The sequence below is a fragment of the Carlito syrichta genome, unplaced genomic scaffold (assembly GCF_000164805.1).
Source record: "Carlito syrichta isolate Samal-C Ts95f unplaced genomic scaffold, Tarsius_syrichta-2.0.1 Scaffold305868, whole genome shotgun sequence".
Lineage (NCBI taxonomy): Eukaryota > Metazoa > Chordata > Mammalia > Primates > Tarsiidae > Carlito > Carlito syrichta.
The window spans coordinates 1571162-1578474 of NW_007249964.1; positions in this window are offsets into that span (position 1 = coordinate 1571162).

Sequence of the window (7313 nt, forward strand, 5' to 3'; positions counted from 1 at the left end):
AAGCCAGCTCGGTGGCTCAGCATGTAATCCCACCCTTTGGGAGGCTAAGGTGAGTGGATTGCCTGAGCCCGCGGGTTCGAGACCCACCTGGCCAACTTGGCGAGACCTCATCTCTACAATAAACCAAAAAATTAGCCGGGCGTGGTAGCGCGCACCTGTAGTTCCAGCTACTGGGAAGGCTGAGGCAGAAGGATTGCCAGAGCCCAGCAGGTCGAGGCTGCTGTGGCCGGGAGCGGCCACTGCACTCCAGTCTGGGCGACAGAGTGAGACGTCAACTCAAAAAAAAAAAAAAAAAAGCAAAATTTAGGATTGCAACATGACTTAACCACTAGAGGGAGTTTAAACAGCTACATTCAATATAGTGGAAAAGAGAGGGGCCACATAAAAGGCTTTTTTCTCACTTGGGAGTCATATCTGTAACGAGTTACAAACCTCATCACAGAAATATCAACAATGGATTTTAAATGGTGATAATGTGTTAGCGTAGATTCTCTTTTTGCTTCTTTTCAATATAGGAAGTGTTTATTGTCAGGTGATTAAAATACTGCCTATAGCATAATGATTTTTCTCAATTCTGTACTAGTAAACACAATCCCAGTTTAATATTTATATTAGCCTCATAGCATTCCCCCTCAATTATGTACTAATCGACACAACCCTCTACATGTATTTATTAAGAATTCAGGATTTCAGTCCTTACCTCGCTTTGCCACTTTGTGGCCGTAGACTATGTAATTAACTGCTTTAAGACTTGAGGCTTCGTGTCTGTGAAATGGGAGTCTAGGGTTTTGTAGGAGTAAATTGGATAATGCATGCAAAACACAATTGTGCACTATCGGATCTAAAACAGATAGTTTTTCTAGTGGATTCAATAATAATTTCTCAATCCCTCTTCTCAATTTCCCCCAGTATCAAAGCCCTAAAGCACATACATGCTAAAGTCCTCCAAAGGAGAAATTCTTGTACATGTTACCTGTGGCAAGGTATGACTTAGTTCTGTGGTCAGCCTCAGCGAAGACACAAGAAATTATATTCAGGACCCACATTCACGCAGAAAGTGATAACCAGGAGCCCATGTCACCTTCCATGTCCCTCTCTATCTTTCAATAAGGATACTTCCAAAGGCCACAGAGATAATCTCTCTTTGATATAAAATTTTTCATGTAATGTGATGTTTTCTTTGGACAGCCACGAAATTGTACAACTATCACTACTACCTAATTTTAGAATGTTTTCATCACCCTCAAAAACCCAGACCCGTTAGCAGTCACTCTCCAATCGTTCCTCTCATCCCCCAGCAACAACTACCCTACTCTATGTCACTATGAATTTGCCCATTTGGGGCATTTTACATAGATTCATATGGTGGTGTTTTGTGTTTGGCTTCTTGCATTTAGCATAGTGTTTTCAAGGCATAGTCACGGTGAAACACCATGTACCAGTATTCTTTTTTAATGACTGGTTAATATGCCATTGTGTGGCTATGTGACATTTTATGTATCCATTCATCAGTAGACCTTTACATTGTTCCCTCCTTTTAGTCACTACGAATAATGCTGCTATGAACATTTGTGTACAGGTTTTGATGTGGGCATATTTTCGTTTCTCTTGGGTATATGCCTAGGAGTGGAACTGCTGGGTCATAAAGTCATTCTGTGTCTAAATTTTTGAGGAGCTGCCACATTATTTCCAAAGCAGTATCATATGAGGGTTGCAATTCCTTCATATCATCACTAACACTTGTTATTACCTTTTTGAGAACAGCCACCTCAGTAGATGCGAAGTGGTAGCTCAAATGGTTTTGATTCGCACTGTCCTACTAATAATATAAAACATCTTTCCATATGCTTCCTTGCCAATATAAAAATTGGGTTGTCTTTTTATTATTGAGTTATAAGGATTCTTTATACATTCTGGATACAAGTCCCTCATCAGACATGATCTGAAATCATTTTTTCCCATTCTGCAGGTGATCTTTTCATTTTCTTGATGGTATTCATTGAAACACAACATTTTAAATTTTAATGAAATGAAATGTGATTTATGCATTTTTCTTTTGCTGCCTGCCCTTTGACATCATATTTAAGAAACCTTTGCTTAATCTAAAGTCATGAAGATTTACTCCTTTGTTTTCTTCTAGAAATTGTTATAGTTTTAGCCACGACTTTTAGGCCTATCATCCATTTTGAATTATTTTTATATGTGGTGTGAGGTAGGGGTCCGACTTCCTTTTTTTGTGTGCAGAGAGAGAAAACCAACTGTTAAAGAGTTTTTACTAACCATATTTTACTTAAGTGAAGTATAACAATATGCCATGCATATATACATAAAGACATTCAGTCATTCACTCAACAGATATAGATAGGAAGAACAATATTTTGAGATATGTAGTGATAGTTTTTCTTCCTTCATTTTTCCCTTTTCTTCCCCACATTCAAGCAGTTAGCAGACTCTGGGTCTCCTTGCCTAGGAGAGGTTTATGCCAAAGTGACTCCTAGCTTTTGTTTTTTCCAAACACCTAAACTTGGGGACCACAGATTTCCAGGGGAATTGATTACAGTTGATCCCTAACAATATGAGTTTAAACTGCATGGGTCCACTTATATGAAGACTATTTTTTCAATCATATTAGGATTGAAAGTATAGTTTTTGAGGGATGTGGAATATGCACATATGGGAGGCTGACTTTTCACATGTATGAGTTCCATCGGGCTGACTCTGAAATTTGAATATGCAGATTTAGATATACGTGGGAGTCCTGGAACCAATTCCCCATATATTTTAAGGGATGCCTGTAATTACATTGTTTAGATGAACAAGGGAGAACTGGGTTTTCACCCTCTTCCAGAGTAGATAGGGAGTCCCTGGAGATGAACAAAGGAAGAGAAGAGAGAAGAGAGTACTGAAAGAAAGGGGAACTGCACCCGGTTTCCCAGACATACTGCTGAGAAGAATGCCTATGGGTGCATCTAATAACATACACATCCTCAACCCAGATTCTCACATCTCAAGTCTGGTAAAAGGCAACTAAGGGTCACCAACCCACAACGGCTTATAAGAACAGTAACAATAAGGTAATAGTTGATCAAACATCAGGTGGGGTACTCCACACACAAACACATACTATTTTGAATGACCATGTACGGTCCAATTTAGGCACTTGCCTGAAATTACAGTATACTCTGAGGAAGCAAGAAGCCATGATGAAACCCAAGAAGCACTAGGGTTACATTTTTCTTCTCCACCAGTCAGGTAAAATAGCAATTCAGAAATTAGGCTTCTGGGAAGCAGTTGTATTTCTTGTACAGTTGGTTGCATGGACTGATATTCGTACCTGCCTCATAAATATTGAGAACCTACTATGTTTGACTAGGTTGGGGTGGGGAATATAAAAGTCTGTGAAACCATGGTTAGCCAAGGCATTTATAAAGCAAATACGTATAATCGTAGTCATCATTTATTAATGGTGTGCACCACCTATGTGTACACCTTGTGCTACACTCTTTGTAAGTGGATCTCATTTAATTTAATCTTCCTCACAATGACTTTTGATATTCAGAGGTTTAGAGTAGACAAGAGCATTGCCCAAGGATGTATAGTTAGTATTCCCTGGGACCTGTATATGAACCAGAGTATTCTTAACTGCAAATTCCATTTTCATTGTCAGAGTTATGACAGCTCCTGTGAACAAGCCAATCTGAGTGCTATTGTTTGATAATCCAACATCCATTGAACTTAGACTTTGGCTCATTTTTTTCTAGGAGTTGGGATGGAGTAAAATCAAACCAACTTTCTCTAATTTAGCATTCAATGAACCTGTTGGCAAGTGACTGGACAAAAACCAAAGCCTAAACAGGAAACATTGGCTAAATTTGCTTGCAAGATTATGGGCCCCATGGCCTTGACTGTTATCTCTCTCCCAAGTTATGCCAAACTGTTCCTCTGAACAGTTGGAATTTCCAGTACCATTCACACTACCTATATGTGCATCAAAGAGGTGACATAACTGATTTGAGGATGGGGTGGGAAACACCAACTTTCTATGTGTAAAATTTTTCTTACAGGAAACAATCTTATAGAGCTGTTTTGCTTTGAGATGCAGGCATGCAATTTGGTGCAGAAGAAAGTACTTAAAATTCTCGCCTGAAGCTTCCTAGAAACAGTAAAAGGAAAATAAGTTGATCCTGGCCAATGAAATGTTAATGATTTTTCCTCAAGAATTAATCTACTGAACAAATGTTGAGAAAAGAGTAGACACACAAATGCTGTGAGAGAGCCATGATTTTTATATATGTTCTACTGCTGCTTCTGCTATTTGAGCCTGGGCAAATGACTAAACCAATCTCAAGTCCCAAAGAGAAGCATATTGAGCCGAGCCAGAAATAGAAAACACAGAGAAATTTAAATGATACGGGATCAATGTCTCTTCTTTCTTTTTTTTTTGAATTGGAGTCTCACTCTCGCCCAGACTGGAGTGCAGTGGCCGCTCCCGGCCACCACAGTCTCGACCTGCTGGGCTCCGGCGATCCTTCCGACTCAGCTTTCCAAGTAGCCGGAATTACAGGCGCGCATTACCATGCCCGGCTGATTTTTTGATTTATTGTAGAGATGAGGTCTCACTGCCCAGGCGGTCTCGAACTCGCGGGCGCAGGCAATCCACTCATCTCAGCCTCCCAAAGGCGCGGGATTACAGGCTGAGCCACCGAGCCCGGCTGTCTCTTCTTTCATGTCCTTTCCTGAAGAATACATCTCTCCCTATTTGAGGTATATACCCATTTTACTTTTTTTTTTAAGAAAGAAAAGTTTATTTAAAAGTAAATTAAAGAGAGAAAGAGAAGGAAGAAAGAAGATTCACCTCCCCAAGGTGGGGGAGGGGGCCAAAGCCAGGAAGCGTGGCGACAACCATGGCTCAAAGAGCACATGGCCACACCAGACTCTAACAAGGCAATGGCACTACCCATTTTACTTCTGTTTTCTCATACATAAACTAAACATCATAGCCCAAGTCCCTCTAAAATCATCTAGCCCCATGTCCCATTTTGTCAACGGGAATATTTGAGATTCCAAGAGGTCAAGTGACTTGTGGATCGTCATGTGCTCATTAGAACAAATAATACTAAGATTTCCACTGAGTTGGATGGTATTGGGAGGACCTGGATTATATCTCCCACTCAGTCATTAATGAGCTTCTCTGTAAAACCTAAGTGTTAGGATTCGTTTCTTCAAAAATTCTTCTTTGAAGGGGCTATAATTCTGTACACATGAGCATCAGTAGTTTGTGTGTGTCAGCTTGATGCTTCTACAAACTCAATAGCTTTCTTTCAAGTTAACATGAAGCGGCAATTTTTGTGGCAGGGACGCCAGCTCTTACACTTACTTGTAAAAGTTATGTAGTAGATATGGCCATTACAATGAATACATTAAATAGCACATGTCAAGTATTTAGCACAGGGCTTGGCACATAGCAACTGCTCAGTAAACGAAAGCTGCCAGGAGTATTACCATAAAGCGATGAGAGTTGGTCTCTTCATGTGGATTGTAAAAAGGCATTCTCTCCTCTGGGCAGATACAGCCCAAGTGCTAAGGCCCACCTCAAGGCAGGATCAAATTTTCTATGCTACAGGTCTGACTTTAAACAGAGAAATAAACCATTTCCTATCCTCCCTTACTGAGTTGTGATATGCTTAAGCGTTTGTTACAATGAAAGGCTTTTGGAAAGCTCCTCAGGAGAAGGAGTGTTACTTCATTGGCAGGAATTTTTTTTTTCCTTCCTTTTTTCTGCCTGAAATGTGGAAGCAATGGCTGGGGCTTCAGCAGCCTACTATAATCATTAAACGAATTTCAGAGATTCAGTCCTTGAGCCAATAAGTTGGCGGCAGTCACCACTGACCTTCACACTTCTTGTTTCATGAAGAAAATAAACTCACATACACTTATTTGCTACCACTATCAAAATGCAATTCCTAGCCCACACACCCTCCAAAATCTAATTCCCTTTTCTATCAACATTCATTTGCAGATTTGCCTGGTCGGTCACTTGCCCCAGTCACTGAGGGGCCCTGAGTCAAGAGCTTATTAGCTGTCACTTGGAATTTTCAAAGATGTCCAAACTGTCCTCAAGGGCCTTGCCACTCAGGATGGTGAGTGGGGCCAACAGCATTAGTATCACCTAGGAGCTTGTTAGACAAGTAGCTTCTTCAGCCTCATTCTAGACCTACAAAATCAGGGTCTCCAGTGACTCCTGTAACATATTGAAGTCTGAGGCTCTGGACTAGACTTTCAGCCTCTGCTCTGTCATCCCTCTTAAATACTGCTGCCAGAATAATCTTCCTGAAGCGCAGCTAATCATGTCACTCTCCTCAAAAACGTTCACGGGCTCCTGGCTGCCTGCAGAGTAAAGTTTAGACTCCTTAGTCTGACAATCAAGACCCTCTATAATCTTGTGCTGTCCTGAAAATGTCCATCAAGGTGCCTGTCTCCCATGTACTAGGTAGGCAATAAATGATTTACTGCACAAAACAAAACCAAAAAATGAGTGTACCTGAGCAACAGCACATCCCTTAATTCTGGCTGTGCCATGCTAGCCATTTGGGGACACAGTGGTACCAAAAAACAGGCACGGCCCCTTGTCTTCAGAGAGCTCAGAGACTGATTAGGATAATAGGATTTTTAAAAGAAAACACATAACGACAAGTTATAAGTGCTAAGAAGGAAATGAACAGAGGGCAGGGATACAGAGGAAGACAGACCGGTTAGGATGCCCCCGGGACAGGGGGGGCCTGTCGTGAGCTGGTCCAGGCAGAGGGACCAGTAGGCTCGCAGCTCCACGAAGAGAATTCGGTGTGTTTGAGAACCAGAACGTGGGCTGACCTTTCAGGCTTCCTAGAAAACAGCTACCCTGGGAGGAGGGTGCACAGGGTTCACCTTCCAAGCCACTTAGGAGGAAATGCTGGATTTCTTTTCCCTGACCTATGTCTTCACTGGGGTCACCGACGGGTTAGAGAGTCCAGCCCTGGGAAACCGGACCCGGCGAGACTGGAAACCCACTTCCCGGCTCTCAACTCCCGCGACCTCCGGGTCCAAAGTGGGGTCAAGAATGGAACCAACTTTGTGTCACCGTTGGGGGAGACGCGCTTGCCCAGCTGCCAGCACACGGCCATCCACAGGGGCGCTCAGCCGAGCGCCAGCGGCTGCATGACTACGACGATGATGATTTCTACCGCTCTGTGTGATCAGCGTTCGGGCCGAAGGCTCATCCCAGATAGGCCCGTGCCCCCGAGGCCTCCCGACCCGGCCACCCAAGGCAACCTCCC